The sequence below is a fragment of the Pseudophryne corroboree genome, chromosome 5 (assembly GCF_028390025.1).
Source record: "Pseudophryne corroboree isolate aPseCor3 chromosome 5, aPseCor3.hap2, whole genome shotgun sequence".
NCBI classification, from domain to species: domain Eukaryota; kingdom Metazoa; phylum Chordata; class Amphibia; order Anura; family Myobatrachidae; genus Pseudophryne; species Pseudophryne corroboree.
This window is the reverse complement of record NC_086448.1, coordinates 519,263,213-519,288,741: the sequence shown is the minus strand read 5'-3', so window position 1 is coordinate 519,288,741 and position 25,529 is coordinate 519,263,213. Positions and strand designations below refer to the sequence as shown.

The following is a 25,529-nucleotide window of genomic DNA, read 5'->3' as shown; positions in this document are numbered from 1 at the left end:
GGGTGGGCGCCTTGTGGAGCACAGTGTACCTCGCAGAAAGAGTTTTAACAAAGGTAAGTTCTTACCATAAAACTCATTTTCTGCTGCGGGGTACACTCGGCTCCACAAGGAATGGACAATAGGGATGTCCTAAAGCAGTTCCTTATGGGAGGGGACGCACTGTAGCGGGCACAAGAACCCGGCGTCCAAAGGAAGCATCCTGGGAAGCGGCAGTATCGAAGGCATAGAACCTTATGAACGTGTTCACAGAGGACCATGTAGCCGCCTTGCACAATTGTTCAAGGGTCGCACCACGTTGGGCCGCCCAAGAAGGTCCAACAGACCGAGTAGAATGGGCCTTAATGTGATCAGGAGCAGAGAGACCAGCCTTCACATAAGCATGTGCAATCACCATTCTAATCCATCTGGCCAGAGTTTGCTTGTGAGCAGGCCAGCCCCGTTTGTGAAACCCAAACACAACAAAAAGAGAATCAGATTTCCTAATAGGAGCAGTTCTCTTCACATAGATATGGAGAGCCCGTACCACATCCAAAGATCGCTCTTTGGGAGACAGAGCAGGAGAAACAAGTGCCGGAACTACAATCTCCTGATTAAGGTGGAACAAAGAAACCACCTTAGGTAGATAGCCGGGACGAGTCCTAAGAACCGCCTGGTCACGGTGAAATATCAGATATGGGGAACTACAGGACAAGGCACCCAAATCCGACACTCTTCTAGCTGAAGCAATAGCCAGCAGAAACACCACCTTAAGGGAAAGCCACTTAAGGTCAGCTGAACCAAGAGGTTCAAATGGAGACTCTTGTAACGCCTCCAAAACCACCGACAAGTCCCAAGGCGCCATAGGCAGGACATAGGGAGGTTGGATACACGCCCTGAGTAAAGGTATGCACATCAGGTAAGGTCGCAATTTTTCTCTGAAACCACACCGCCAAGGCAGATATTTGAACCTTGAGGGAGGCCAGACGCAGGCCTAAGTCCAGGCCCTGCTGAAGAAAAGCCAACAACTTGGCTATACTAAACTTGGAAGCGTCATAATCGTTAGATGCGCACCAAACAAAGTAAGAATGCCAGACCCTATAGTAAATCCGAACCGAAGCCGGTTTCCGGGCCCGCAACATAGTTTGAATGACCGCCTCAGAAAACCGTTTAGCCCTCAAGACGGAAGCTTCAAGAGCCACGCCGTCAAAGACAGCCAGGCTTGGTCCTGGTAGACACAGGGGCCATGAACGAGGAGGTCTGAGCGTTGTGGAAGTAGAATTGGACGCTCTGACGATAGGCCTTGCAGGTCTGAGAACCAGTGCCGTCTGGGCCACGCTGGAGTTATGAGAAGCAGAATTCCTTTTTCTTACTTGAACTTCCGAATTACCCTGGGCAGGAGTGACACCGGAGGGAACACGTACGGCAGCCGAAACCTCCGCGGTACCGCCAGCGCATCCACGAATGTATCGACATTTGCGGACGAGATAGGAAGCAACGAATCCTGTCCTGAAGTTTCAGGACTTTCTCCTGAGACAGGAACAACCGCTGGTTGTGAGTGTCCAATAGTGCTCCCAGATGCACCATGCTCTGAGCAGGGATCAGGGATGATTTCTTCCAGTTGATGAGCCACCCGTGGGCTTGCAGAAACCGGACCGTCACATCTAGATGACGCAGGAGAAGTTCTGGGGAATTTGCCAGGATTAACAAGTCGTCCAAATACGGCAGTATCCTGACCCCTTGATGGCGGAGTACCACCGTCATCACCGCCATGACTTTTGTAAAGACTCGCGGAGCCGTTGTTAAACCAAAAGGTAACACCCGAAACTGGTAATGGCAGTTGCCAATCGCAAATCTCAGGTATTGCTGATGAGACACTGCTATAGGAATATGCAGGTAAGCATCCTGTGTATCCAGGGAGACCATGAAGTCCCCAAGTTCCAAGGCCAGAACTATAGAGCGAAGGGTTTCCATCCGGAACGTGGAAACCTTCACAAACCTGTTCAATGCCTTGAGGTTGAGAATGGGCCAGGAGGACCCATTTGGTTTCGGGACTAGAAACAGCGGAGAATAGTACCCCCGGCCCCTCTGCGCAAGAGGCACCTGTACTACGACTCCTGTATCCAGGAGGGTCTATACCACCGAATGTAGAGTGTTTGCCTTTGTCTTGTCCAACGGGACATCTGTCTGGCAAAATCGATGAGGGGGTCGGTTTTTGAAGGCTATGACGTAACCTCGCGTGATGACTTCCCGTACCCAGGCATCTGAAGTGGTCTTCAACCATTCATGGGTATACCCTAGAAGCCGGCCCCCCACCTTGGGATCCCCCAGAGGGAGGCCCGCCCCATCATGCGGCAGGCATCTGTCTTGGAAGCTGGCTGACGGGCCGCCAAGGCTCTTTTGGGCTTCGGCTAACCAGGTTTGGAAGTGCGGGCCTGCTTGTTGTACGCCTGACCTTTTGCTTTACCTGAAGGACGAAAGGACGTACCTTTAGCCTTCGACACAGAAGGAACAGTACTTGGCAGACAGGCAGTTTTGGCAGTAGCCAAGTCAGCCACAATCTTATTTAAATCCTCCCCAAACAGAATATCTCCCTTAAAAGGGAGTACCTCCAGGGTTTTTCTAGAGTCCAGATCCACAGACCAGGATCTCAGCCACAATATCCGGCGAGCCAGGACTGACGTAGTAGAGGCCTTGGCTGCCAGGATACCGGCATCAGAAGCCGCCTCTTTAATATAACGAGAAGCTGTGACAATATAAGACAGGCATTGTCTAGCATGGTCAGAGGAGATTTCAGCATCTAACTCCAAGGCCCATGCTTCAATGGCCTCTGCAGCCCAAGTAGCTGCAATAGTGGGCCTTTGTGCAGCACCAGTGAGGGTGTAAATCGCTTTCAGACAACCCTCCACACGTTTATCCGTAGGCTCTTTTAGAGATGTGACGGTGGTAGAGCTGAGGAAACCACCATCCTAGCCACATGTGAGTCCACTGGAGGAGGCGTTTCCCAATTCTTAGACAGCTCCGGCATGAGGGGATAGCGAGCCAGCATCTTCTTTTGAGGCACAAACTTCGTACCCGGGTTTTCCCAGGGTTCCTGACGTATATCAATTAGGTGGTCAGAGCGAGGTAAAACTTGTTTAATCACCTTCTGACGCTTGAACCTATCAGGTTTCTTAGGAGGAACGGATGGCTCGGGAACATCCGTAATCTGTAAAATTAATTTAATAGCCTCCAAAAGATCAGGAACATCCACATATGAACCACCCTCCCCATCAGCCGTATCTGAGTCAGAACCTGTGGGGTCAGTGTAAGTGCCGTCTTGATCCGACGAGGTGTCAGTGACAGCAGTGGATTGTGAGGAGACAAGCACTCGCTTAGAGGACCCCTTGGACGTAGGCGAGCGATGGTCAGACTTTTTAGTAGTCAGGGACTGGTTCAACTTCTTTATTTGAGCAGATAAATCGTCCGCCCATGGCGGGTTAGCTGCAGGGACCACAAACGGTTGCACCGGCATTGGGGGTCCCATAGGGGGGTGTTAGTTTATGAACTAGCGTATGCAGAAGCGTGGAAAAAGTGACCCACGGCGGGTCATTATTTGCCCCCATTGCCACCGTCCCACTGGGGGGCAAGGAGCCCCCAGAACCAGAGCCCAAAGCTGCTATATTCTCCTCATAGGTATCTGCGGCTTCAGCAACACCGGCAGTGTGTTCAGCCCCAGAACTGTTACCCTCAGAAGCAGACATGATATAACTTGCAGTATCAGGTAACACAGTACAATTTGTCAGCAGCACAATACCTCTAGCCCAAACCCCTGCGCAGTGTAGTCAGCACCAGCAGAGATAAAGGAGAGATATGGTGACTAAATCACAGAGAAAAATCCGTAATACAGTATAACTTTGTGAAAATCCTATATTAGATAAAACCTGACGCACCAAGCCCCCTCAGGTTATAGTTTACAGGGATAGCAGGTTGAGTGAAAGACACGAAATGGACACCACTCAGCTATCAAATGCACACACAAATAGTCACAGTCTGTACAATGCAGAGGTTATTACTAACAATAATACTGCACTGGACTAGCTTACACAGCTATTTAACAATAGATATAACAGTACACAGTAAGAACTGGATGTATATCACAGGGTAATTGTACTAGGAAACCCTGACTAAGTGCACTCTTTCTTAACTAACACTGACTAAAAAAGGCAGGTAGAATACTTAAGTGTTATGTAAAGTCAAAGCACTGACAACCAGGCGGCTTTACATAGGAGGATTTGCCCATGCATTCCCAGGAACAGTGAGCTGAGGGATAATGGCGCCGCAGATACTGCCAGGGAGTGAGGGAGAGACAGATATGCAGCTCCAGGGTGGGAACACTTGCAGAAAATGGCGCCGTGGGGCTGGGGGAGGGGCTTCAGGTCCAAGCTCTATCCCCCTGCTGGCAAAACCACCGGGTACTGCGGGCTCTAATAAAACGGTTTATAGAGAAAACCTGACCTGTCCCATGCCCTGGTGATCTAGTGGGATCGCCTGTACTGCCACAGTGTCCACCGCCAGCGTGCGCGGCCCGCCTCCCACTGACCACGCCGGATCGCGATAAAGACCAGGTCCTGCAAGCGGGACCCACTTACTACCTCCCGAAGCGCAGGCACGCGATCCTGGAGAGCCCCCGTCGTGTGTGCCCGACAAGAAGTAAACTGGAGCCTCCTGCTGTAGTTACCCGGCAACCAGGGCTCGGGAGTGTACAGCGCCGCTGGGGGAAGAGATGGAGCTGCAGCAGGCAATGTCTACTGACATCTAGCACAATCTGTGCCTCTGCTGCAGCCCTTGTAGTCTTCATTTTTCCTCAGAAAAAGCTTTTTCTGGAGCTGCTGTGAGCAGCTCTTCCTGTTACATGCTTGCACTGCAAGCACCAACTACAAACTGAGCTCCTGTGCACGGAGGCGTGGTGATATAGGAGGCGGCCCTATGCATCTTGGGAAGAAGGTCAAAGCTTTTGAGCCTGTTGGTGCTTCGGATCAAGATCCTACTCTACACCCCATTGTCCATTCCTTGTGGAGCCCAGTGTACCTTGCAGCAGAAAAAGTTAAGGCTGGCTTTTGCAAAACCTATTACTTGGGTCTAGTTACTAACATGGGACCTGATTCAGAGAAGTACTTAATGCAATGTTTATAAACATGGATGATGGTTTTTGTACTGCACATGCGCAGAAGTTGCGCTGCGCATGTGCATTTCTGTGTCTGTGACTATGGTGGAAGTGTGTTTGGGGGAGTTTGCAAGCTTCATTTTGTGGGAGACACAGATTTACTGGCCTTGGCAGTGGAGTTCGGCCGGTCATTCTGAGTAAACTTAGGCTTACTCTGATGGCCGATAGTTGCCTGATCGCAATCTTTTCACACAAGACGTCTCCTGTAGCTTGTACATATTTTCACATAGCAGTTGCATCCAAAGACACAACTGTGGTGCAAACAGTATCCAGCTCTGTATCACCCCCATCAGTCCAGTAGACTGGACAAAAAATAACAAACACCTGGTTCGATACTATGGTCTACAACAGCGGTGGGCAACCCGCGGCTCTCCAGTGGCATAAGGCTTTGTCTTTATTCAAATCTGTTTCCCGACACTTGAGGTCATTCCCGACACTTGAGGTCATGTGAGCGCAACAGATCCAGAAACCGCTGCGCTGCAGCAAGACATGTAGTGGCACTATGGGGACTGAGAACTGATGGAGCCGGACACTATAGATGAGACAGCCAAAGACACATGAGGGGCTGCTGCAATTACACAGGGTGGGGGGGATGGAGTGACACAGCAACTATACGAAGCAAAAACTAAGCATAGTAAAGTTTTGAATTATACAGCTGTATACTGGTATAAATACATGAAAAAAACCATACAGTAGGGGCCTATTTATCATTCAATGTTTGTCGCAAGTACCTGCAAATATTAAGGATTCCCCAGATGTACCATGGAAGAATTGCAGGGGATTTCTCTGATATCTGCCACAGTACCTCGATTTACAACTGTAAATGCTCCTTTGGATCCCTCTGCGTCAGCCAGGGCACTTGCACCAGTCGTGCAAGTGCACTGGCTACTGGAGACCCGAACCACGAAGAAATTTTATAGTCTCTAAGCTATCAAATAAAAAGTCGGAACTGGTACCCAATTGTGAGCCCTACGCCTAAACAGATGTTTTCAAGTGTGTACATATAGAGCCTAATTCTGAGTTGATCGCAGCAGCAAATTTGTTAGCAGTTGGGAAAAACCATGTGCACTGCAGATATAACATGTGCAAAGAGAGTTAGATTTGGGTGGAGTGTGTTCAAACTGAAATCCAAATTGCAGTGTAAAAATAAAGCAGCCAGTATTTACCCTGCACAGAAACCATATAACCCACCAAAATCTAACTCTCTCTGCACGTTACATCTGCCCCACCTGCAGTGGACATGGTTTTGCCCAATTGCTAACAAACTTGCTGCTGCGATCAACTCTGAATTACCCCCATAAATCGCTTATGTGCTAAAGTTTTTTTTACCACACACATTTATTGAAAAATTAACATCAGGTATAAAGTGACACAATGCACTACCTTCTGTTAGATACATATATACATAAAAGATAAAAAGCAGAATATTGCACAAAGTGACACAGTGCAAACACCTATTAGGGACAAAACATTTTAGCCAAATTCCAGTGCTAGTATCACATAGTGCAAATGTTCAATACTCCTGATTTATAACGTGCGGGATATGTGGTGTGTGCCTAGATGTTGGAGCTGCTGGTTGACAAACCAGCAACACACCACAAGCTTGGCCCAGATGGAATAGACGGTTTCCAGCAGGAGTTCAAACGGAGATGCGGTTCAATAGTACAACGCGTTTCAGATGTTCTTCATCCTTTGTCAAGTGCATAAACCACTGCTGTCCTGGGCTGATATTTAAAGCCCTAATCCGGAAATTGCAGTTCCTAATTGAAAAAAAAGTCTCCCCTGATTTGTGTTCCACCGTGGACATGGAAACCGGAAGTTTGCGTTCCATAGACTGGAAGTGATGCGGGTGACGTATTTCCGCTTAGCGCTAGTTACAGAACAAGTGGTTAAGGGTTCTAGAAGTGGCTTCCTCTTTAACTTTTGCGTTCCAAATCCCGGAAACGGAGTTATAATAGCTCTGATGTACATTCCATATGCTTGACTTAAGCGTTCCAAAAGCCCGGAAACTAAGTTATGATGGCTCTGTGTACTTTCCATATGCATAATGAGATAATAGTACCAATTAACTCCCGCTTGCCATTTTTATATAATGTACCATGGTACTTTGTATTCCCATGTAGTCCTTCCCTACTGGCAACGGGGTTAGTTCATGTGAATCCATAGGTGCATGCCAAAAAAAGGAATAAACAGTCATTAGAAATACAACAAATATAAAAAATATTAAATACAGTTAAAAAATGTATTTAAAAACCATTTTAATTAAAAATCAGAGTTAAGACCATTTGGCACTAGACTATTAAGTGAATAAATCAATTCTATTTTTCTATTTTTGCTAATCGTGTTTCTAGATCTCTTGATCTCCATGATTCTTTTATTTGTTCTATGCCAATGTAACACTTAATATGGTTTTCACAATTTTTATGTATAATTGTAAAATGTTCGATAATGGATGATTGAGGTGTTCTTTTCTTATATATATGTTCCGCCATACGGGTTTTAAAATTTCTAGTTGTTTTCCCTACGTACACAAGCCCACAACTACATTCTAATAAATATATTACATTTGTTGAGTGACAGGTTACAAAACTATTAATATAATATTTTTTGTTTAGGACCTCAAAAGATGTCACCTTTCTCTGATTATTCTGATTGTTTGTAGACTGACACAAGGCACGAGTCACACCTGTGAAACCTTTTTATTCTATTACTAATGGGTTTAGATTCCAATAGAGTACTCTTCACAAGTTTGTCTTTCAATGACGGGGCCCATTTATATATAAACTTAGGTTTTATAGGAAGATGATCTTTAAGAATGGGGTCTTCTTGTAAGACTCTCCAATTTTTTGTATGCTCTTTTCCAGCTGTTTGTAATGACAGCCGTATGTGCTGATGAAGGACCATTCTATATCGATATTGTCCTTCTGAATCTTCCCTTTTCTTTTAGTAGATCTTCTCTTTGAATATCCTTTATTCTCTCCTCTGCTTTTATAACGGTATTTTTAGAATGACCTTTATTTTCAAATTGCTTACTGATAACTTTTATCTCTTCATCACATATTACCTCTTCTGTGCAATTACGTTTAACCCGCTTAAATTGTCCTAAAGGTATTCCTTCCAACCAACTGCGGTGGTGCTGGCTCGTATTATCAATATAGGAGTTAGAGTCAGTCTCTTTTCTAAATATTCTAGTGTGTAAACAATTATTTTTGGTATAGATATTTCAATCTAAAAAGTCAACCTGTTGTGGACTTGTTTGAAAAGTTAAAAATAAGAATTTACTTACCGATAATTCTATTTCTCGTAGTCCGTAGTGGATGCTGGGAACTCCGTAAGGACCATGGGGAATAGCGGCTCCGCAGGAGACTGGGCACAAAAGTAAAGCTTTAGGACTACCTGGTGTGCACTGGCTCCTCCCCCTATGACCCTCCTCCAAGCCTCAGTTAGGATACTGTGCCCGGACGAGCGTACACAATAAGGAAGGATTTTGAATCCCGGGTAAGACTCATACCAGCCACACCGTACAACCTGTGATCTGAACCCAGTTAACAGCATGATAACAGAGGAGCCTCTGAAAAGATGGCTCACAACAATAATAACCCGATTTTTGTAACAATAACTATGTACAAGTATTGCAGACAATCCGCACTTGGGATGGGCGCCCAGCATCCACTACGGACTACGAGAAATAGAATTATCGGTAAGTAAATTCTTATTTTCTCTGACGTCCTAGTGGATGCTGGGAACTCCGTTAGGACCATGGGGATTATACCAAAGCTCCCAAACGGGCGGGAGAGTGCGGATGACTCTGCAGCACCGAATGAGAGAACTCCAGGTCCTCCTCAGCCAGGGTATCAAATTTGTAGAATTTAGCAAACGTGTTTGCCCCTGACCAAGTAGCTGCTCGGCAAAGTTGTAAAGCCGAGACCCCTCGGGCAGCCGCCCAAGATGAGCCCACCTTCCTTGTGGAATGGGCTTTTACAGATTTTGGCTGTGGCAGGCCTGCCACAGAATGTGCAAGCTGAATTGTACTACAAATCCAACGAGCAATAGTCTGCTTAGAAGCAGGAGCACCCAGCTTGTTGGGTGCATACAGGATAAACAGCGAGTCAGATTGTCTGACTCCAGCCGTCCTGGAAACATATATTTTCAGGGCCCTGACTACGTCCAGCAACTTGGAGTCCTCCAAGTCCCTAGTAGCCGCAGGTACCACAATAGGCTGGTTCAAGTGAAACGCTGAAACCACCTTAGGGAGAAATTGAGGACGAGTCGTCAATTCTGCCCTGTCCGTATGAAAAATTAGGTAAGGGCTTTTATAGGATAAAGCCGCCAATTCTGAGACACGCCTGGCTGAAGCCAGGGCCAACAGCATTACCACTTTCCATGTGAGATATTTTAAGTCCACAGTGGTGAGTGGTTCAAACCAATGTGATTTTAGGAACCCCAAAACTACATTGAGATCCCAAGGTGCCACTGGAGGCACAAAAGGAGGCTGTATATGCAGTACCCCCTTGACAAACGTCTGAACTGCAGGAACTGAAGCCAGTTCTTTCTGGAAGAAAATCGACAGGGCCGAAATTTGAACCTTAATGGACCCTAATTTTAGGCCCATAGACAGTCCTGTTTGCAGGAAATGCAGGAAACGACCCAGTTGAAATTCCTCTGTAGGGGCCTTCCTGGCCTCGCACCACGCAACATATTTACGCCAAATACGGTGATAATGCTGTACGGTTACATCCTTCCTGGCTTTGATCAGGGTAGGGATGACTTCATCCGGAATGCCTTTTTCCTTCAGGATCCGGCGTTCAACCGCCATGCCGTCAAACGCAGCCGCGGTAAGTCTTGGAACAGACAGGGTCCCTGCTGGAGCAGGTCCTTTCTTAGAAGTAGAGGCCACGGGTCCTCTGTGAGCATCTCTTGAAGTTCCGGGTACCAAGTCCTTCTTGGCCAATCCGGAGCCACGAGTATAGTCCTTACTCCTCTCCTTCTTATGATTCACAGTACCTTGGGTATGAGAGGCAGAGGAGGGAACACATACACTGACTGGTACACCCACGGTGTTACCAGAGCGTCCACAGCTATTGCCTGAGGGTCCCTTGACCTGGCGCAATACCGGTCTAGTTTTTTGTTGAGGCGGGACGCCATCATGTCCACCTTTGGTTTTTCCCAACGGTTCACAATCATGTGGAAGACTTCTGGGTGAAGTCCCCACTCTCCCGGGTGGAGGTCGTGTCTGCTGAGGAAGTCTGCTTCCCAGTTGTCCACTCCCGGAATGAACACTGCTGACAGTGCTATCACATGATTTTCCGCCCAGCGAAGAATCCTTGCAACTTCTGCCATTGCCCTCCTGCTTCTTGTGCCGCCCTGTCTGTTTACGTGGGCGACTGCCGTGATGTTGTCTGACTGGATCAGCACCGGCTGACCTTGAAGCAGAGGTCTTGCTAGGCTTAGAGCATTGTAGATGGCCCTTAGCTCCAGGATATTTATGTGAAGTGATGTCTCCAGGCTTGACCACAAGCCCTGGAAATTTCTTCCCTGTGTGACTGCTCCCCAGCCTCTCAGGCTGGCATCCGTGGTCACCAGGACCCAGTCCTGAATGCCGAATCTGCGGCCCTCTAGAAGATGAGCACTCTGCAACCACCACAGGAGAGACACCCTTGTCCTTGGTGACAAGATTATCCGCTGATGCATCTGAAGATGCGACCCGGACCATTTGTCTAGCAGATCCCACTGGAAGGTTCTTGCGTGGAATCTGCCGAATGGGATTGCTTCGTAAGAAGCCACCATCTTTCCCAGGACCCTTGTGCATTGATGCACTGAGACTTGGCCTGGTTTTAGGAGATTTCTGACTAGTTCGGATAACTCCCTGGCTTTCTCCTCCGGGAAAAAAACACCTTTTTCTGGACTGTGTCCAGGATCATCCCTAGGAAGAGAAGTCGTGTCGTCGGGATCAGCTGCGATTTTGGAATATTGAGAATCCAACCGTGCTGGCGCAGCACTATCTGAGATAGTGCTACTCCGACTTCCAACTGTTCCCTGGATCTTGCCCTTATCAGGAGATCGTCCAAGTAAGGGATAACTAAAACTCCCTTCCTTCGAAGGAGTATCATCATTTCGGCCATTACCTTGGTAAAGACCCGGGGTGCCGTGGACAATCCAAACGGCAGCGTCTGAAACTGATAGTGACAGTAGGTAAGCATCTTTGATGTCCAGAGACACCATATAGTCCCCTTCTTCCAGGTTTGCAATCACTGCTCTGAGTGACTCCATCTTGAATTTGAACCTTTGTATGTAAGTGTTCAAGGATTTTAGGTTTAAAATTGGTCTCACCGAGCCGTCCGGCTTCGGTACCACAAATAGTGTGGAATAGTACCCCTTTCCCTGTTGTAGGAGGGGTACCTTGATTATCACCTGCTGGGAATATAGCTTGTGAATGGCTTCCAATACTGCCTCCCTGTCTGAGGGAGACGTCGGTAAAGCAGACTTTAGAAAACGGCGAGGGGGAGACGTCTCGAATTCCAATTTGTACCCCTGAGATACCACCTGAAGGATCCAGGGGTCCACTTGCGAGTGGGCCCACTGCGCACTGAACTTCTTGAGACGGGCCCCCACCGTGCCTGAGTCCGCTTGTAAAGCCCCAGCGTCATGCTGAGGACTTTGCGGAGGCGGGAGAGGGCTTTTGTTCCTGGGAACTGGCTGTTTGTTGCAGCCTTTTTCCTCTCCCTCTGCCACGGGGCAGAAATGAGGCGCCTTTTGCCCGCTTGCCCTTATGGGGCCGAAAGGACTGCGCCTGATAATACGGCGTCTTCTTAGGTTGAGAAGCTACCTGGGGTAAAAATGTGGATTTTCCAGCAGTTGCCGTGGCTACCAGGTCTGATAGACTAACCCCAAATAACTCCTCCCCCTTATAAGGCAATACTTCCATGTGCCTTTTAGAATCCGCATCACCTGACCACTGCCGCGTCCATAAACCTCTTCTTGCAGAAATGGACAGCGCGCTAACTCTTGATGCCAGTCGGCAAATATCCCTCTGTGCATCACGCATATATAGAAATGCATCCTTCAAATGCTCTATAGTCAGTAATATACTGTCCCTATCTAGGGTATCAATATTTTCAGTCAGGGAATCCGACCACGCCAGGCCCGCACTGCACATCCAGGCTGAGGCGATTGCTGGTCGCAGTATAACACCCGTGTGAGTGTATATACATTTTAGGATATTCTCCAGCTTTCTATCGGCAGGTTCCTTTAGGGCGGCCGTATCAGGAGAGGGTAGTGCTACCTGTTTAGACAAGCGTGTGAGCGCTTTATCCACCCTAGGGGGTGTTTCCCAACGTGCCCTATCCTCTGGCGGGAAAGGGTACGATGCCAATAACCTTTTAGGAATTATCAGTTTTTTTATCGGGGGAAACCCACGCCTCATCACACACTTCATTTAATTCCTCGGATACAGGAAAAACTACAGGCAGTTTTTTCTCACCAAACATAATACCCTTTTTAGTGGTACTTGTATTATCAGAGATATGCAATACATTTTTCATTGCTTCAATCATGTAACGTGTGGCCCTAGTGGAAGTCACGTTTGTCTCCTCATCATCGACACTGGAGTCAGTATCCGTGTCTGTCTGCCATTTGAGGTAACGGGCGTTTTAAAGCCCCTGATGGCGTTTGAGACCCCTGGACAGGCACAAGCTGAGTAGCCGGCTGTCTCATGTCGTCAACTGTCTGTCGTAAAGAGCTGACACTGTCACGCAATTCCTTCCATAAGCTCATCCACTCAGGTGTCGACTCCCTAGGGGGTGACAACTCTATAATAGGCAATTGCTCCGCCTCCATCTCATTTTCCTCCTCAAACATGTCGACACAATCGTACCGACACACCGCACACACACAGGGAATGCTCTGATAGAGGACAGGACCCCACTAGCCCTTTGGGGAGACAGAGGGAGAGTATGCCAGCACACACCAGAGCGCTATATATAGACAGGAATACCACTATAAAATGTGCTTTTCCCTTTATAGCTGCTGTTAGTATTAAAACTGCGCCAAATTAGTGCCCCCCTCTCTTTTTTACCCTTTTCTGTAGTGCAGGACTGCAGGGGAGAGTCAGGGAGACGTCCTTCCAGCGGAGCTGTGATGGAAAATGGCGCCCGTGTGCTGAGGAGATAGGCTCCGCCCCCTTCTCGGCGGCCTTTTCTCCCGCTTTTTGGTGAGTTCTGGCAGGGGTTAAAATACATCCATATAGCCCTGGGGGTTATATGTGGTGTATTTATGCCAGCCAAGGTGTTTACATTGCTGCTCAGGGCGCCGCCCCCTAGCGCCCTGCACCCTCAGTGACCGAAGTGTGCCTGAGTAACAATGGCGCACAGCTGCAGTGCTGTGCGCTACCTTGTTGAAGACTGATGTCTTCTGCCGCCGATTTTTCCGGACCTCTTCTTGCTTCTGGCTCTGTAAGGGGGCCGGCGGCGCGGCTCTGGGACCGAGCTCCGAGGCTGGGCCTGTGTTCGGTCCCTCTGGAGCTAATGGTGTCCAGTAGCCTAAGAAGCCCAAGCTACCACCACTTAGGTAGGTTCGCTTCTTCTCCCCTTAGTCCCTCGATGCAGTGAGCCTGTTGCCAGCAGGTCTCACTGAAAATAAAAAACCTAAAACTAAACTTTCACTAAGAAGCTCAGGAGAGCCCCTAGTGTGCACCCTTCTCGGCCGGGCACAAAAATCTAACTGAGGCTTGGAGGAGGGTCATAGGGGGAGGAGCCAGTGCACACCAGGTAGTCCTAAAGCTTTACTTTTGTGCCCAGTCTCCTGCGGAGCCGCTATTCCCCATGGTCCTTACGGAGTTCCTAGCATCCACTAGGACGTCAGAGAAATTATATTGAAATCATTGTTATTCGAAGTTTCACAAAAGGACTCTAAGGGGTATATTCAATTGAAGTCGAAAGCTGCCGTCTGTCGAAAAGACGGCAGTTTTTTACTTTTTTTGATCAGAAGGGGTTCCGACCTATTCAATCTAACCCCAAATTTTTCAACAAGTCGAGGAATTCGACTTGTCGAAAAGCATGTGGATCGGCGGAATAGCTGCCAATCCGCGTGCTTGTGTCGAAAACGGGGCCAAAACCCCTTTTTGACCATCTCAATTTGAGTTTAAAAAAAGTGGAAGTGAGATGGGGAAAGCAGCACGGGAGACGGGCAGAGCAGCGCGGGAGAAAGGAGAGCAGCGCTGGAGATGGGGTGAGCAGCGTAGCTGGAGGATGTAACAGCCACCGCTCACAGCAGCGTCCACCCGGCTCCAGCAAGCGAGACCTCGCTTACTAGAGCTGGGTGGACGCTGCCGTGAGCGGCGGCTGTAATGGGGGATGGGCAGGGGCAGAGACAGGGGGGGGGGATGGGGGAGAGCCGCAGGCAGACGGGGGAGAGCATAGCCGCTGCTGTAGTGCTGCTCTCTCCCGTCTACCTGCGGCTCTTTTTTAAAAGTCAAATTGAGATAGCATTGAATAGCCCAGGTGAGATCCATTCCAACAAATGAATGTCGGAATGGATCTGATTTCAACTGAATATACCCCCTAGGCACTGTTCTCCCCTTTCCAAATAAAAAATACATTGTCAATAAAACAATACCGCACACCAGGTTTGCCCCCGCTACGTTTACTGGGTCTATATAGATGTGCTCCCAGTACGACATATACAGATTTGCGTAGCTGGGGGCAAACCTAGTGCCCATGGCAGTGACTTTGATTTATAAATCAAAACATCCACTGAATTACAAATAATTGTTATGCAAAATAAAAGAAATGTATTCAATAATAAACGCTTTTAATTCTTCAGAGTAATTACTTTTGTCCAAGAAGAATTTTACAGCCTCACAACCTTTGTCCCGATCAATTATTGTATATAAACTACTGACATATCCAGTGGCTAAGATACATTTGTCATCCCATTGAATTTTATCAAGTTTCCTTAAAGTGTCAGAAGTGTCTTTCTAGTATGCATTATTGGTTTTAACTAAAGGTTGCAGAAAATGGTCAATCATGGCGGACAAATTGGATGTAACGCTGTTTGACCCCAAAATGATGGGTCTGCCTGGAGGTTTAGTGGCGTGTTTATATAACTTTGGGAGTACATATATTGTAGGTGTTGCAGGATTTGGTATATTTATGAAATCACTCTCTTGTTTTTCACTGCTTTTCAATTTTTGTACAGCCTTATTTGTTAATTCCTTTAATTTATTGCTGATTGTTATTGAAGGATCACTTTGTAATTTCTTGTATGGAGACACAAAAGGGATTTAGGCGCTTATGTATATTTTGATATATTCTATTAAATTTTATTGATATTAATCCAAGCTGGTGTCTGTGTTCACACAGCTAATTTATGGTGAAAAACTGAAGGCCAAAAATCCTCCACTCCCCATAAAATATATACAAAACAATGTAGAAAATAAATGACTATTTGCGCTATAATACTCTCAAGGTGAATATATGGACAGAAGCCACAAGTGTAATTTTCAATCTGATGTATAATTGTATCAAATCTCCAAAGATAAGTATCATAAAAGGTTTCTTTCTTTCCAAACATAAGACATCCAATGTTACAATATAAAAAAATGTAGGTCATGTAATGCGGCCAACCAGCTGACGGCGAGTGGCAGAGCGGCAAGGTTTTCCCAGTCCTAATACAAGCGGCACCAGCTCTGTATTCCATGGGGGGAATTCAGATGTTTGAAAAGTTGGTTGGGTGTCTGTTTTTTCCTGTCTATTAGATAGGAAAAAAACAGACACCCAACTGACTTTTCAAACATTTGAATTCCCCCCTATGTATAGCAGTCGGGACAGACACGGACGGGTAAAAGTTGCTCATGGCTCCCCGCTGTGAACAGCATAATCACTTACCAATATCACATGCAGATCAGGATTGGTAAACTCCACATATCTAAGTAACACCTCCGTGCTGGTGTTTGGGATAAGTGGTCCGTTGCATTTATTCACCTCTTATATAAAAGACTACTATTGGACACATTAAGAATTATTCAACTGAAGCTTTCAGACAAATAATATTATATAACATTTTTAGAGTGTACATTTTTTGAGTCACGTGACCTACATTTTTTTTATATTGTAACATTGGATGTCTTATATCTATGTAATTTGAATACCTTTTATATGTGTATGTATTTTTATGTTTGGAAAGAAAGAAACTTTTTATGATACGTATCTTTATTAGAGATTTGATACAATTATACATCAAATTGAAAAGATAGTGTCTAATAAATAAATTAATTGAATGAAAATTACACTTGTGGCTTCTGTCCATATATGCACATTGAGAGTATTATAGCTCAAATAGTAATTTATTTTCTATATTGTAATTTCTTGTATGTACTATTATCTCCCAATTGGTGACTGATTTCTTAGCTATCACCTCACTGGCATGGGCCCATATCAGAGTTTGTCTCCAAGCAAGAGCTAAATTGCAAATTTAGGCGAAAATTATTTATCACATCAGTGATAAATATATCCCATATAATCCATATAAAAAGGAAAGGAAAAAATAAATAATATACCAATGTTATAAAATAGTTTGTCCAGAGTCAGAGCCCTAACACGTGTGCCCTATATGTGGGCTGTATAGTAGTAAAAAGTTAGATAATAGTCATAACTTGATAATATTTAAGATTATAAATAGTGACATTTACAACATAATACTAATTTGCAATCCAGGAGCACCTCAATACAATGTCCTGTGACATGCCAGATCAAAGATCATTATCTAGCTTTCTGTTACTATACAGCCCACGTATTGGGCACATTGATTTCCTGAGATGCAGTGGATAATTCATGTGTGTTAGGGCTCTGACTTCATGGCTGAACTATGGACCGTATTCAGGTTTGTTACAAACCAATAAAAGTATGCTAATGGACAAAACCATGTTGCACTGCAGGTGGGGCAGATGTAACATGTGCAGAGAGTTAGATTTGGGTGGTGTGTTCAAACTGAAATCTAAATTGCAGTGTAAAAATAAAGCAGACAGTATTTACCATTCACATAAACAAAATAACCCACCCAAATCTAACTCTCTCTGCACGTTACATCTGCCCCACCTGCAGTGCAGCATGGTTTTGCTCATTAGTGTGCTTTTTTGGTTTGCTGACACATCTGAATAACCCCTATATTAGAGTCATTATATTACTTTTTTTTAATCATCACAGTGGTATATTAGATAATTTTTGTCTTTCTTTTTTATGGGATTTTTTTTGTATATTTCATGAATTTAAACCAGTGTACTAATGTATAATTAACACTTTCAAAAAGTTTCTTAGCTATGCTTAGTGTTTGCTTTGTATAATATATATTTATTATTAGTAGTATTATTATCATCATTTATTTTTATGACGCCGCAAGGGATCAGCAGTGTCCAATAACATAAACATAGTACATAAACCAAATAATCAAAACAGGAAAATAGTGACTTAAGCTGGGTGCACACTGGGCGACCTCCCCTAGTTAGCAATCAGAGCTATATCGCTGATTGCTAATTAGGGGAGATCGCCAGTGCATACACACTGAACGATATCATTCAGTGACGTCATCGCCTGCACATGCAGTAAAACAATATAGTTAAAGTTGATAGTCGTTCAGTAGATAATGCCTGAACGAGAACGACCCGTGGGTGCTCGCATCGTTCAGGCATACACACTAGATCACAGGTTCTCAAACTCGGTCCTCAGGACCCCACATGGTTCATGTTTTGCAGGTCACCTGTAGATTTTTTAAATGTGGCAGTTGGTCATACACAGTGCGCCTGCTGGGTGACATGGAAAACGTGAACCGTGTGGGGTCCTGGGGACCAAGTTTGAGAACCACTGCACTAGATGATATGACAATAGATCTTTTAAAAAAGATCGTTATCGTTCATATCGTCTAGTGCAGAGGTTCCCAAACGCGGACCTCAAGGCACCCCAACGGTCCAGATTTTAGGTATATCCATGGCTCAGCACAGATGGTTACATCAAATAGACTGGGGTGCTAATTAAGTCACCTGTGGCCAAGCATGGATAAACCTAAAACCTGGACCATTGTGGTGCCTTGAGAACCACGTTTGGGAACCTCTGGTCTAGTGTATCGCCCAGTGTTTACGGGGCTTTACAGTTGAAGACAATATAGGGCAAGTACAGGGTAAATAAACATAGCTACAGCAGCAGACGACACTCACACAAGTATAAGGGTGGCAGAAAACTGTGGGATTTGGTGCCGTAGAAGATCGTTTAAGTAACAGAAGGATAAGAACATGAGGGTTGAGGACCCTGCTCATGAGAGCTTACATTTTATTTATATATTTTATAACTTTTTGCTCCCTATATATTGTGTACATTTGCTACATACTGATATTGGTGACATAGTGCTACCCTTTCTCTTTCTCTGTAATACAGTATGGGTGAAAATACACATTACATTTGTACATGTGTACATTTATTTAGAGTGATTCACATCCATTTTGCTATCAACTCTGAAGCAGCCTCATTAGGTGGGAGAAAAACTGCATCTGATCATTTGGGGCGGAGATGTACAGTTCGCCCTGTTGCTGAAAGGCCCAGTACAGCAGGATGTAGATCTACTACTGAGTCCATCTTTTCCCAGGACAGTCCTCTCTCTCCCCCCCCCCCCCCCCCCCCCATAGAAGTTCATTCATTGCAGTGCTTGTTTTCAGACAAACTAAACTCACTGCTGCCATACTACCAGGATTAATTGTTCATATTTTCTTTATGTGGAACCCCAGTGGCAGTACAGAGTGGATGGAACATAGAATTGGCTCCTTTGGCTTCCGGTTACATGAATGTTACACAGTTTTTAATTTTAGAATAATTAAATCACCCTGAAAATTGGGTATGGTTCCACTAACCATTGCAATTGAAGGATGACTTCAAGGAAGGTGAACTGGGTGGCTATTGTGAAGCGCCATGCAAACCTGCATTGTACAACCACACACTCACGTGCAGATGTATTAAGCCTTGGAGAGAGCTAAAGTACTAACCAATCAGCTCATAACTGACATTTTTTCAAACACAGCCTGTAACTTGGCAATTAGGAGCTGCTTGGCTGGAACTTTATCTCTCTCCAAGGCTCATTACATATCCCCCTCAATGTGAAGTGAGTTTAGAGTTCAAACACTTCTGAGGGAAGGCATCCACCATTGCACAGTCTGCACAACTAGGAAGTGAATTAAAAAGGACATTTATGGTAGACTTACCATTGTTAAATCTCTTTCTGCGAGGTACATTGGTTCCACAGGGAAACATTGGGGTGTAGAGATGGATCTTGATCCAGGCACCAACAGGCTAAAGCTTTAGACTGTCCAAGGATGCATTGTGTGGCCTCCTCTATAACTCCGCCTCCAGGCACTGTGAGCTCAGTTTCATTAACCAGTCCAATGCAGGAGCAGGTAAAAGAGAAGGTAGATGTTAGTCACATAGAACCACGTTCTCGCGACAGGAGAAGGGACTAGTGGCTAATGCCATACAAACCCATAGAAGCTAGGTGCGTCAGGGCGGGCGCCCTGTGGAACCAATGTACCTTGCAGAAAGAGATTTAACAATGGTAAGTCTACCATAAATCTCCTTTTCTGCCGCGGGGTACATTGGTTTCCACAGGGAATAACATCGGGGATGTCCTAAAGCAGTTCCTCATGGGAGGGGACGTGCCGTAGTGGGTATGAGAACCCGACGTCCAGAGGAAGCATCCTGGGAGGCGGAAGTATCAAAGGCATAGAACCTAATAAACGTGTTCCCTGAAGACCACGTAGCCACCTTGCACAACTGTTCAGCGGACGCGTCTAGGCGGGTCGCCAAAGAAGGTCCAACAGACCGAGTAGAATGGGCTTTAATAGCAGCAGGAGCTGGAAGACCAGCCTGTGCATATGCTTGTGCAATCACTAGTCTAATCCATCTGGCAATGGTTGCTTGTTCGCAGGCCAGCCACGTTTGTGAAAACGAAAAAGTACAAAAAGGGTATCTGACCTCCTAATAGAGGCAGTCCTCTCTACGTAAACACGGAGAGCCCGTACCACATCCAAAGACCGCTCTTTAGATGACAAACCAGAAGAGATGAAAGCCGGAACCACAATCTCGTGGTTAAGGCGAAAAGATGACATCACCTTGGGCAAATAACCAGGGCAAGTTCTAAGAACTGCCCGGTCCCGGTGAAATATCAGAAAGGGTGGACGACGACAGGACAGATTGCCTAGGTCCGATACCCTTCTAGCAGAGGCAATAGCCAGTAGGAACAGGACCTTGACCGTGAGCCATTTAAGGTCCACTGACTCAAGAGGTTCAAATGGAGACTCTTGCAGGGCATTCAGAACAACAGACTGATCCCATGGAGCCACAGGAGGAACATAGGGAGACTGAATCCGTAAAACACCCTGAGTGAAAGTATGAACGTCAGGAATAGACACAATTTTTCTCTGAAACCAAACTGACAAGGCAGAGATATGAACCTTGAGGGAGACCAGACGAAGGCCTAAGTCGAGGCCTTGTTGCAAAAAAGCCAGAAGTCTGGAAGTACTGAATTTTTAAGCATCGTAATTCTTAGCAGCACACCAGGTGAAGTAAGAATTACAGACCCTATAATAAATCTGCGCAGAAGCCGGTTTGTGGGCCTTCAGCATAGTTTGGATAACCACCTCAGAGAATTCTTTTGGCCTTTAGGAGTGAAACTTCAAGAGCCACGCCATCAAAACCAGTCTGGCCAGGTCCGGGTAGACACAAGGGCCCTGAACGAGGAGGTCTGGGCACTGAGGAAGTAGAAGAGGACGCTCTATCGATAGACCCTGTAGGTCTGAGAACCAATGCTGTCTGGGCCACGCTGGAGCGACTAGAAGTAGTTTTCCTCCTTCTTGTTTGAACTTCCGCAGTACCCTGGGCAGGAGTGACACTGGAGGGAACACATATTGCAGCCGAAAGTTCCATGGAATTGGGTCCACGAACGCTGCTTGAGGATCCCTCGTTCTTGATCCGAAGACCGGAACTTTGTGATTGTGTCGAGACGCCATCAGGTCTACATCTGGTAGACCCCACTTGTCCACTAGGAGTTGAAAGACTTCTTGATGAAGACTCCACTCTCCGGCGTGCACGTCCTGACGACTGAGGAAATCCGCTTCCCAGTTGAGGACTCCAGGAATGAACACTGGCAGATGGCGATATTGCTGGCAGATGGAGTTCCGCCCAACGAAGGATTTTTGACATTTCCATCATTGCCATGCGGCTGGAGTGCCGCCTTGATGGTTTATGTACGCCACTATGGTGGCGTTGTCTGACCGTACTTGAACAGGACTGTTCCGTATCAGAGACACGGCGAGAGACAAAGCATTAAAAACTGCCCGCAATTCCAGAATGTTTATTGGGAGGAGTGATTCCTCCTTGGTCCACCGACCCTGGAAAGAGTGCTGCTCCAACACCGCGCCCCAACCCCTCGAACTGGGTCCGTAGTCAGTAGGACCCAGTTGGGTATCCAGAAGGGACGGCCCCTGCTCAACTACTGTTCCTGTAGCCACCAGGTCAGCGATAGACGAACCTCCGGGGTCAAGGAGATCATGTGAGACCTGATCCGTGAGGCAGGCCATCCAACTTGGAAAGGATTAACCTCTGCAGAGGGCGGGAGTGAAATTAGCGTACTCTACCATGTTGAAAGCCGACACCATGAGGCCTAGTACTTGCATCGCCGAGTGTATCGACACTCTTGGGCGAGAGAGGAAGTATCTGATCCTGTTTCAGGACCTTCTCTGGAGACAGAAACAGCCGTTGACTGTGTGTGTCCAGCAGTGTTCCCAGGTGCTCCGAGCAGGGACCACCAAGGACTTCTTCCAGTTGATTAGCAACCCGTGGACTTGTAGGAAGTTTACCGTCAGTTGTAGATGACTGAGGAGGACATCGTGGGAGTTTGCCAGAATCAGCAAGTCGTCCAGATACGGCAGGATCCTGACTCCCTGGCGACGGAGATGAGCCGTCATCACGGCCATAACCTTGGTGAAGATCTGAGGGGCTGTTGCCAGTCCAAACGGCAGAGCCTGAAATTGATAGTGAAGGTTGCCAATAGCAAACCACAGATATTGCTGGGGTGTGGTATGGAAGGTAGATAGTAACTAGGTCGACAGTGTCTAGGTCGACCACTATTGGTCGACAGTAACTAGGTCGACAGGGTCTCTAGGTTGACAGGGTCTTTAGGTCGACAGGGTCTAGGTCGACAGGTCAAAAGGTCGACATGAGTTTTTTGTTTTTTTTGGTGTCGTCTTCTTCGTAGAGTGACCGGGAACCCCAATTAGTGCACCGTGTCCCCTCGCATGGCTCGCCATGCTTCGGGCAAGGTGCCTCACTCCGCTACCGCTTCACTCGGCACAGATTACCATTCCAATCGTAGTCCACGTGGATCGTTAAGTATGAAAAGGTTCAAAAAAAGAAAAAATTGGATTTTAATACCTACCGGTAAATCCTTTTCTCTTAGTCCGTAGAGGATGCTGGGGACTCCGTAAGGACCATGGGGTATAGACGGGATCCGCAGGAGACATGGGCACACTATAAGACTTTGAATGGGTGTGAACTGGCTCCCCCCTCTATGCCCCTCCTCCAGACCTCAGTTAGAAAACTGTGCCCAGGGAGATGGACATTTCGAGGAAAGAATTTATTGTTTAAACACGGTGAGTGTCATACCAGCTAACACCACGAACATACCGCAGAATGTGGCATTCAAAAGAACACCCGCCAACGGCATGAAAAATACACAGCCACATGGTGAGAGAATATGTAACACAACCAGTGTGTCAACACAACCAATAATAAGACACTGCCTGCCAAGGCATGCACAACGTCAGCAACAGCCTGACAGAAAAGAAACACCACCAGAGTGTAACCATAACCAATAACTGCAGACACTGGCCCTCATTCCGAGTTGTTCGCTCGGTATTTTTCATCGCATCGCAGTGAAAATCCGCTTAGTACGCATGCGCAATGTTCGCACTGCGACTGCGCCAAGTAACTTTACTATGAAGAAAGTATTTTTACTCACGGCTTTTTCTTCGCTCCGGCGATCGTAATGTGATTGACAGGAAATGGGTGTTACTGGGCGGATACACGGCGTTTCAGGGGCGTGTGGCTGAAAACGCTACCGTTTCCGGAAAAAACGCAGGAGTGGCCGGGGAAACGGTGGGAGTGCCTGGGCGAACGCTGGGTGTGTTTGTGACGTCAACCAGGAACGACAAGCACTGAAATGATCGCACAGGCAGAGTAAGTCTGGAGCTACTCTGAAACTGCTAACTCGTTTGTAATCGCAATATTGCGCGTACGTCGGTCGCAATTTTAAGAAGCTAAGATTCACTCCCAGTAGGCGGCGGCTTAGCGTGTGTAACTCTGCTACATTCGCCTTGCGAGCGAACAACTCGGAATGAGGGCCACAGTACGCACTGGGACGGGCGCCCAGCATCCTCTACGGACTAAGAGAAAAGGATTTACCGGTAGGTATTAAAATCCTATTTTCTCCTACGTCCTAGAGGATGCTGGAGACTCCGTAAGGACCATGGGGTTTATACCAAATCTCCAGACCGGGCGGGAGAGTGCGGACGACTCTGCAGCACCGACTGAGCAACATGAGGTCCCCATCAGCCAGGGTATCAAACTTGTAGAGCTTAGCAAAAGTGTTTGAACCCGACCAATTATCCGCTCGGCAAAGTTGAATTGTCGAGACTCCTCGGGCATCCGCCCAAGAAAAACCCACCTTCCTAGTAGAATGGGTCACTACCGAATTCGGTAACGGCAATCCAGCCGTAGAACGAGCACGCCGAATCGGATCACAGATCTAGCGTGTAACCTACTGCAGAGACGCAGGCGCCCCAGTCACGCTGGGAGCATACCGGACAAACAGAGCCTCTGTTTCCGCAATCTGAGCCAAATTGGAAACATACAGTATTTGCTGGCGTATAAGACTACTTTTTTGCCCTGAAAAACATGCCTCCAAGTGGGGGGGTCGTCTTATACGCCGGGTGCACTTCAGTTGGGATAGACATAGCTGCCATAGTGGCCTTCCGATACTCGCCCGGTGCCCATAGTGGCCTCCCGATGCCCGCCCACCTCATTCTACTCACCATCCAGTATCGCGCGATATCCAGTTCGGCCGCGGCGGGTCACTAGTGCCAATTACAGGGAGATGCAGGGACTGGCCGGAGGCGCTGCAGTCGCGTTGTGGCCGTACAATGGTGACAATGACAGGTACTGTAATGGCACTAATACTAATACTAGTGGCACTCATGTGAAACCGGTAACACTAAATGCACACAGGGGTATACTTTTATACATTTTACAACTTTCTCCTCGCCCCCTCCCCCCTTCTTATGCATACCTTGATAAATACTCCCTATCCAAATCTCTTATCAGGTCATAATATACAGTATGTCACAAATCTGATGTTCTTTTACGTTTTATTTGGTGTGTGGAAGGGGGTAGTCTTATACGGCGAGTATATAACAAACTCTATATTTTGAGTGGAAATGTTGGGGGTCGTCTTATACGCCTAGTCGTCTTATACGCCGGCAAATACGGTAAATATTCAAAGATCTGACTACAGCGAGAGAGACCTTGAATCAGCTTAAGTAACCACAGGCATCAAATAGGCTGGTTTCTGCGAAACACCTAAATAACTGTTAGCAGAACTATTATCCGAGTTCTCAATTTCGCTCTATCCTCCTGGAAGATCAAACAGGGGCTATTTGAGAGACCCAGCCGCTACTTCCGACACCCGCCGTGCGGACACCAAAGCCAAAAGCATGACCACTCTCCAAGAGAGAAATTTTAACACAACATTTCAGAAAGGTTCCAATCATTGTGACACAAGAAAACTCAACACCACGTCAAGGTCCCACGGTGCCAATGGGGGCACAAATGGAGGTTGGATGTGTAGTACTCCTTCCACGAAGGTCCGAACTTCCGGAAAGGTCGTGAATTCTTTCTTGAAAGAAAATTTATAAGGCCAAAACCGCACCTGAATGGAGCCTAACTTTAGGCCTGCACCCACACCTGCTTGCAAAGAATGGAGAAGAACGAACCAGCTGAAGCTTCCGTAGTAGCCTTCTTGGATTCACACCAAGACACATATTTTCTCTAAAGACGGTGGTAAGGCTTTGCCGTTACTTCTGTTCTAGCCTGAAGAAAAGTGGAAATGACTTTACTGGGAATACCCCTTCTGGCTAGGATATGGCGTTCAACCGCCATGCCGCCAAACGCAGCCGCGGTAAGTCTCGATACACGCCCGGATCTTGCTGTAACAGTTCCTCACGTAGAGGAAGAGGCCAGGGATCTGCTATGAGTAAATCTTG

The 25,529-nt window shown here is 46.7% G+C and overlaps 1 long non-coding RNA gene across 2 annotated transcripts in view; it reads right to left on the bottom strand.

Annotated features, from left to right (window-relative positions):
- Nucleotides 1-6,515: 6,515 nt before the first annotated feature.
- LOC134929177 (uncharacterized) overlaps nt 6,516-25,529 on the bottom strand; it is a 60,720-nt gene continuing 41,706 nt past the window's right edge. For both annotated transcript variants that reach the window (XR_010178349.1, XR_010178348.1), the window contains exon 3: nt 6,516-7,315. This is a non-coding gene — a long non-coding RNA (uncharacterized LOC134929177). The remainder of the gene's footprint in view (nt 7,316-25,529) is intronic.